This window comes from Cyprinus carpio, chromosome B9 (genome assembly GCF_018340385.1).
Source record: "Cyprinus carpio isolate SPL01 chromosome B9, ASM1834038v1, whole genome shotgun sequence".
Classification (NCBI taxonomy): Eukaryota; Metazoa; Chordata; class Actinopteri; order Cypriniformes; family Cyprinidae; genus Cyprinus; species Cyprinus carpio.
The window spans coordinates 18,135,004-18,143,535 of NC_056605.1; positions in this window are offsets into that span (position 1 = coordinate 18,135,004).

An 8,532-nucleotide genomic window follows, 5' to 3' on the forward strand; every position below is an offset into this window, starting at 1 on the left:
TTCTATTATTTTTGTCACAAGTTACTACGAAAAAAGAGTCTATGGGGTAGGTCTGTTTCATTGAGTTGTGTTGGTCTCATATAATGTTCATAAGAAAACCATTTTAAAACATCCAAAAAATATATATTAACATTATTAACAAACATTATCACATTTGATAGCCCAAGACATTGACGTCTATGCTTCCCCCTCTAGAAAAGTATATCAGTTGAATGATCTATGAAAGGTCATCTGCTCCAGCTCTGTAATATCATGGCCAATCCACTAACACTGCTGTAAAGCAAACATTCCCAGTAGTCTGAATAAATGAAAGATAACCTGTCTTTAAATGCTATGGTTATGTATGCTGCTCACTGTCCCTTGGTTATTTAGCTGTGTCCTCCATCTCAGCACTTCCTTGGATGACAGATCTGCCAGGTGGTGGTGTTCTCTGGACAGACTTATTTCTGCTGATTCATATTTCACTGACCTTAAATATTACACACTCTCTGACTGAGAATTAAACAGCTCTGGTTTATTAATAAACCACATATGCCATTTATAACATGTTGTTATTATATAAGATTTCTTTATTATTGGTTTTGATTGTTTTTATGCAATGCTTGGTAGCTATACGGAATATGACTCTAGTGCAAGAGAAGATGTCACGTATGTTTTTCTTACATTCCAAATTGTTAATACCCCATTAACTACTAATAACAAATTCAAGGGTTGTTCCATGCACAAGAAATTAAGTCATATGTCTGGCAAAGACAATAATCAGAAGTAAATGTGACTAGACATCTGTGAGAGGTGCCTTTGAGGTCTCTTTAAGCACTAGCTTTCCTTCTTGAAGAATGTTTTAACAACTGCTACAGTTAAATGAGAATAGAATAGAATAGAATAGAATAGAATACAATACAATAGTGTCCTTCTTAAAGCAAATTCATAAAAAAAAATCTTATTCAGAGGTAACTTACTATGAGACAACTAATGTTATTTACTATTTTTGCATTTTTTGCACAGTTTATGATTGAATATTAACAAAATGGAGAAAATGTGAATGGTGAATAAATTGAACGAGGATGAATTACAAGAATACATTAAACTTGAATAAATTAAACTGGAGTGCACTACATTTTGAAAGCAAATGTTAATTTTAACGTTACTGGCGAAAAAAAATATGAGACTCATTGTGATTAATTAGGCCTACTTTATTCTTTCATCCACTGACAACATTTAAACAACAAAAGCTGCACTTCACCAACATTACAATGTCTTTACCTCTGTCTTGAAAATGTTTGGGTAATAGACACCGTAAAGATGTTTTGTGTGTGTGTGTGTGTGTGTGTGTGTGTGTGTGTGTGTGTGTGTGTGTGTGTGTGTGTGTGTGTGTGTGTGTGTGTGTGTGTGTGTGTGTGTGTGTGTGTGTGTGTGTGTGTGTGTGTGTTGAACTGATGTAGAGTTAAAGCAGACTGACTGACCCCATGGGCCAAAACAATGGAGATATAATAGATGGATTAGAAATGGTATCTGAATCTGTCATGGCTTCCCTGGGAATAGACTGAATGACTCGGCTGTCTTCTCTATACATCTGACAACAGGTCAGACATGGCTGCCTCCTAGCTCCATTTTAGCTGACTTAACTCTTGCAGACACATTTTATCATCTGTCTCTGTTTATTCATGTATTTTCTGTTGCATATCTCCCTGTGAGACACATTCACACAGGATTTCTACAAAAGGAGGACAAACTTAAGCCTCAAATAATGATTTTCTTTTAGACAATAATGATTTCACATAATTAGGATTTCATTAAAACTTTTAAAATGCATTAATTTCAACAAAAGTTAAAGACATTTACAATGTTACAAAAGACTTCTATTATATAGTTTTATGTATATCTAAATATAGGTATACCACTACTCACAAATTAAAAAATGCATGAATAATCTCGATTTCTGTAAAATCGAATTATTTTCTACAAAATGATGTTGTAGGTATCAATTAATGTCATTTCATACAGAATACAGATTCATGTTGCTGCTATTATAAAAGGTCTGTCAAACTGGCTATTCATATTCATCTGAATAGGCCTACTACCTGTTTTATTCAGCCGTCTACATACGATTGAAACAGAAAAGACAATTAGATCTTATCTTACTCAGTCATGGATCTGATTCCAGAAGGGGGATCGGGCAGATCCTGTCAGTTAATAAGCACGGATCTACATGGTGTCAGTTGTCACGCTTTTGGTGTAAACTATCAGTTTGAAGGAGATGTGAATACTGTAGTGATAGTGAATACTGACACTTTGGTTGGTTTGATTTTGTTCCGGCAGCTGTCTGGTCTAAAAATAACCCCCATTTGCCCAGTAGAATGAATATGGGATTTTCATGCATCTGCTGCCTCTCATAACAATTAATCAAGGAGATCATGCCAGAGCTTTAAATGAATTCTCACTTCCTTGGAGAGTCAGAATGCTTTAACTAATTGTTAGGAAATGTGTGACTGAAAAATAGGCACAATCTCAGGGGTGAGAGCATTGTACACAGAATTCAGCCTGTTACTAATTTGCTGTCTTCCTGGATTTGAGAGAATTACCATCATATGAAATGAGAAGACCATTAAGAAATAAAACATCCCTTCACGAAGCAAACAAAGCCCTGTGCTACAAATAGGTTTCATTTTGTCAATATAATACTTAACAGAACAGATTGTCTTGCAAAAGAACATTTCCCATCTGGCTGTACAAATACGTCCTGAATCATGATCAGGGCAGCATTACTGACTGGACATCCTCCAGTACAGAGGTCCATTAACATCCATTCTTATTAACATCCTTGACTCAGATGCTACAAAGAAGCAAATCATGTTGACTGTTATATTATTTTAGTTTTTTTTTTTTTTTTTTTTTTCAACTGTAGGCTCCGGCATCCTTGCTTTTGATAGATGTATATATGAGTGTATCAAATACTGTTTTTAGATTAGTTTAGTTTTTTTGTTGTTTTTATTTTATTTTTTTTAGTTTACAATAAGGTCATGTATGTTAAAGTTAGTTAACCTTTGCATTAACATGAAATGTCAATGATCACTAAGTTTTGGTAATAAAGTTAATGTACAATAATGAACAGTAGCATTCAGAAATTAATATAAAGAGCTAATGCTTTAATTTTCATGAATTAAATAAACCTTATTATAAAGCGTAACCCATTTGCTGTTAAAATAATAAAGAAGCTTATTTTGATAAGTGTTTCAGCTATAATAAGAGACTAATCTCATAGCCAAGAAACAGCAATAAATGCAGTATATGCAAACTTTAACCTGTATATTGATGAAACCCATTGGATATTGCAGAGGTTAATCAAATTATGGAAATGTTCACAACTTTAAAGGACAAAAAATAAAATTGTCAATAATAAATTGACTTCACTGTTGTTTTCGTGACAAACAGCAAGGCAACATTCTTAAAAATAAAGGTTCATTATTTCAATGATGGTTCCATTAAAAGCATTGCACAAAATGTTTTTGGCATGTTTGCAAACACAGGAACTGTGGATGATTTTAGTATCTTTTAACAGTTGTCACCCCTAGCAAAAATAAATAAATAAATAAAAATAACATTTATTTCAGACTGAGTATACTTCAAATCTATTAACATATTCACTGACATTACTTAGGACTTACTGATGTAAAATTATATTTAACTTTTTTTTTGGAGTGTTTTTTTTTTATTATTATTGCACGATGCACATTTCTTAATATTATGCCTAAAATGTTTTTTAAGGACTGTATGATCTCTGTATATCAGTCTTTAAATGCAAGATATTTAAAGTGTACCTGAAGTACTTGCAAAAGTTCCCCTTCAGCACAGTCAGAAACACTTCAGTATATCTTTAGTTGGACTTCAGCACTACTTCCTCACAATTAAGGCACAAAATTAGATGTGTCAGTTCAGCAGACTTAGTATACCAAAAGTACAATTGCAGGGTATTTTTATTAAGCACATAAATATGTTCATGTATTTTTAGTATACTTAGCACTAAACAAATGACTTTTAAATACATTTTAGTATTTTATTTTACATTAGGGACCATATGCAAATAATTTTTAGATTTTTTTATATACTTATACTGTATTATCCGGCTTTCAGTTTAAGATTTTAGTAAAGTGTACAGTGACGATGATAATGTTAGTTCAGGTACATTTCATGAATAAATCTCTATTTTTAATTTTAATAATAAACAACTTCACAACGTTACATTGCACCAAAATACATCACATTTAAGTTTATACATCATGTCCAAGATGTCATCCCTAAATATGAAGCCCTATCAGCTGGGAATGTGAAGGAAGTCTCACAAATTACTAATACAGCGATGGATAAATAAATTAAGAAATGTCACAGCAGCCAGTTTGAAAAAGTGATATTTCACCACTTATCTGGCTGGGCCTGTACTCTCCTGACAGAACAGTTTCACACCTTTAGCACTGCTCCTGGCTCACCTCAGTGCTACTTCATACGCAGTCTGTCTGCATCGGAGGACATGGCCTCTGACTGCAAGTCCTCCATGCTCACAGTTTGTAGCAGTAAATACCTTGTAAATTTGACAGGCTGTACTTTACCGTTAATGCAGCATTGATTTATTTCAAATCCACTCTGCTGGAGTTTAGAGCCAAACCAACAAAAACAGCGTCACCATCCAAAGACACCAACACTGCAAAAACAGTGTGCAAAACGGAGATTTTAATTTTCATCAGAAGATATTAGGGGTGGATTGCAGTGCTTGTGTGGGAGGATTTATTGCTGTGCTGAAACAGGAATCATGACTGTCATATTACATTCAGCTGTTTAGCCATAAAACTCACTTATAAAACCACAGGGATATCTTTATATCATTATATGCACAAATCTTACTAATGCTTCCTGCATGCATTTTCTGCTAAAGAAAGTGGTTTTTACAGTGCCTTGTGTAAAATTCATGAAGATTCCAGCCCCCTCATTCTTCCAGCACCTGAGTTATGATGCAAAACAGGTCTGGCGGTGAGCTTTATTACTGAGCTACTGAAGGCTGCAGATGAGAGCTAAATATCAAGCTGAGATCTCAAGCTCAGAGGAAGCAACATTTACCCAGACCCCCCCAGGGACAGGAATCATTCTGTTTGCTACAGACTCCCCACACAGCGGAGGTCAACATCTAAAAATAAGCCAGGCTTGAGTTACATTTGAGTTCAGTTCCGAGGAGAAATTACTGGGATATGGGGAGAAATTATAAGGCTTTGTGCAGCTGTGAGGCAAACAATAAATGATCCACTGTCAGCTCCGAATACCATTAAACATTTGAAGGTTTCATTAGAAGCAGGTGATATAAACAGCAGCTGTAACATCACTCAACATGCATCAGTATGTAAATCTAGGTGCTGTACAACAGTGATAAGCAAACAAGCAAGCAATTACAAAAGCAACAAGACAGGAGTGTTTGTATGTAGTTGATACAGTAGCAGCAACAACACCATTTAAAGTCCACTTGGTAAATGATACATGTAGGCATTTTAGTATTCCAGAGTTAAAGAACCGAGAACAGGTTTTTATAAATGTATTATTCAGCAAATGCTTACAAATACCATACTAAAATACTCTGTCAAACTTTACTGAACAAATATTCAGTGGCATTCCTACTGAACCAACAGCGCATAACAAATTACCAAACAGTTTAGTCCGATTCCCCAATGAATGACTCCTCTGAGATGGTTCTTTGGTCATGCTGTATATTTTGGTACATTACAATGTAGTCTGATTCCTGAACCAATTACACTCATGAAAGTGAATCAAACACATGCAACCATTGTGTTTTGTTATTGAAAGATTGTGAGACTTAAATCAGTATAAAATAAAGGTTCTTTATTGATATTGATGGTTCCACAAAGAACCTTTAACATCCATGGGACCTTTCCATTCCACACAAGGTTCTTTATAGTGGAAAAAGGTTCAGCAGATTATCAAAATGTTCTTCACACTACCAAAAAAAAAAAAAAAAAAAAACCCTGAAAGGTTCACTGAAAGGTTTCTTAGGGAACCAGAAAATGTTCTTCTATTGCATCGTGAAAATCTCCATTTGAAACTACTATAACTGGGTCCTTCATCTGATAATATAGGCCTTGTTATAGAATATGAGTGCTACTTTATAAAAATAAATAAATCATTTATATCTTATGTTACATTGTTTGCTTGTTCAATGATGTTATTTAATATAATTCTACTAACTGAAATATTTTCAAAATTATAATATTCTGTTGTTGGTATCTAAAGCATTGCATGGCATTGCACTGAAATATAGGCTATTGCTGACCTTTTGATATCTTATCAAAACACAAGGCATATGAGATCTTCTAACCAGACGATTCTTCATATTCCCAAAACTAGATTAAAATCAAAGGGTGATAGGGCCTTTTCTGTGGTTTATCCTGGTTTATGGAACCCTTTTCCAATCCACATTAATAAATCGTCCCCATCTGTGAAGATCTGATTAAAGTGAACAGGACTTAAAGGGATACTCCACCCCAAAATGATTTTTTTTTTTCCATTAATCACTTACCCCCATGTTGTTCCAAACCCGTAAAAGCTTTGTTCGTCTTCGGAACACAATTTAAGATATTTTGGATTTTCTGGACTTTGACAGTGTAAATTACTTAGCAGTCAATGGGACAGTCACAAGCCTCCCGGTTTTCATCCAAAATATCTTAAATTGTGTTCCGAAGAGGAACGAAGCTTTTACGGGTTTGGAACGACATGGGGGTAAGTGATTAATGACAACATTTTCATTTTGGGGTGGAGTATCCCTTTAATTGTGTTTGTGTGGATGTATGTAATTGCTTACTGTATATTGTATTTGTTATGCTGGAAATCACTCTGGCCACTGGCAATTTAAAAAAAAATTAAAATATAAAATTTTCTTTGTATTTATGTCTTTTTATAAATATTTCTTTCTCAAAATAGGAATCAGAACTGAAATCATTACAATTCTTTAAGCTTGCTACATTATTTCTCTCACAGCAGTAAATATTCACCAAAACCAAACAGTTCTTATAGAATCATACATAAGTAGGTTCTGAGGGGCCTTTGGGTTTATGTAAAGTATGCACCCCTAGTTTTTACTGTGCATTCATGTTACCAGTGAAAGGGCCAAATCATTGCTGACACCAAGTGAAAGAAGAAGGAAGTGCACTTATAAAGCATTTTCTTTGCATGTCCTTTCTTTTTTCCCTCTGTATATGTGAAACGGGACAGCCGCTAAGCCTGTTCCGCTTTTGAAGTTGCCTTTATACATCCAGCTGCTCACAGAAGCATCATGTAATAATCAATCTCTATGTGTTCCTGTTGGAGCGGGTTCGCTAGAGCCGTTTGTCCACAGGTGTTTGTTCCAACTGAGCAGGACTCTTGATTTATCTAATTAACTGGTCCTAGTAGGATGGATCAGATGGTGCCGTTTATGGTTGCAGCAAACATCTGAGGACAATAGAGCCCCAGAGATGAACAACACTGGAGCAAGTGGGATTAGATTCATTTCTAGCAGCTGGTGAGGAAAATCACTTCCTTTCTAAGCTCATAGGAGAGGAAAGAAGAAGCATATGCAATCTAATCCTTTGAGTATTACTGCCAACAGATATACATTAATGCATCAAGTTAATAAGCTCTGTGATTATTAAACCATGGACAGAACAAACCGGCACTCCTTTTTGACACTAAATACTAAAACCTAAATACTAAAAACACTAAATATTAAAAAAAAAAAAAAAAATACTAAAACCTAACCAGTGGCAACAGTAAAATGTAATATTAATAGATATAAATAAAAATGTTGTTAATAATTTCAGTACTGTCTCTGTAAATAGCTGATAAATGTTCAAGCAGGTCTCTGGTCTTCCTATTGGCAGTTTGACTACTCACACAATTGCAGTGCATTCCACAAATGCATTTCAGCAGTACATATTTAAAGTCTTTCTTTCATTACTTTGACCAAATTCTTGTTTCAACAGATGTTATCAGAAAGGGAGCACATTTTTCTGAAGTTATGAATATGTTTCTGTTCCTCTGAATGTCAAACTTTTTTCTTTTTTGTCTTTTTTTCTTCTGTCACCGTTGATATGCTTTTCAAGATTCTGGTTCAGAGTTCCACATAATCACACAATCACTGTTTTTCATCAAAAGGCTTTCTCTCACAGAGTACTTCTAAAGACACTCATCGGGGGGTTTAAGAACCAAACCTGCATTTGACTTTTGATGGCTTCAACGATCGCTCATTGAGATCAATATATTTCCACTTTAGAGAGAGAAATAAATATGGGTTGTTATCATGCTAGACCCAGTGGTTTATCACATCTGTGAAGCTTTTTTCTTTTCCATTCAAACCCCTTTTTTGAAAGACTAAGATAGCAATGATTTGAAATTTCATAATTTATATTCAATGAGCATTGATCTGTTTCCTTCTAGTCGGTCTTGCAAGGCGACACCAAGTGCTTGACAAGGTAAGCATGTGAAATAAAGGCTTCACAA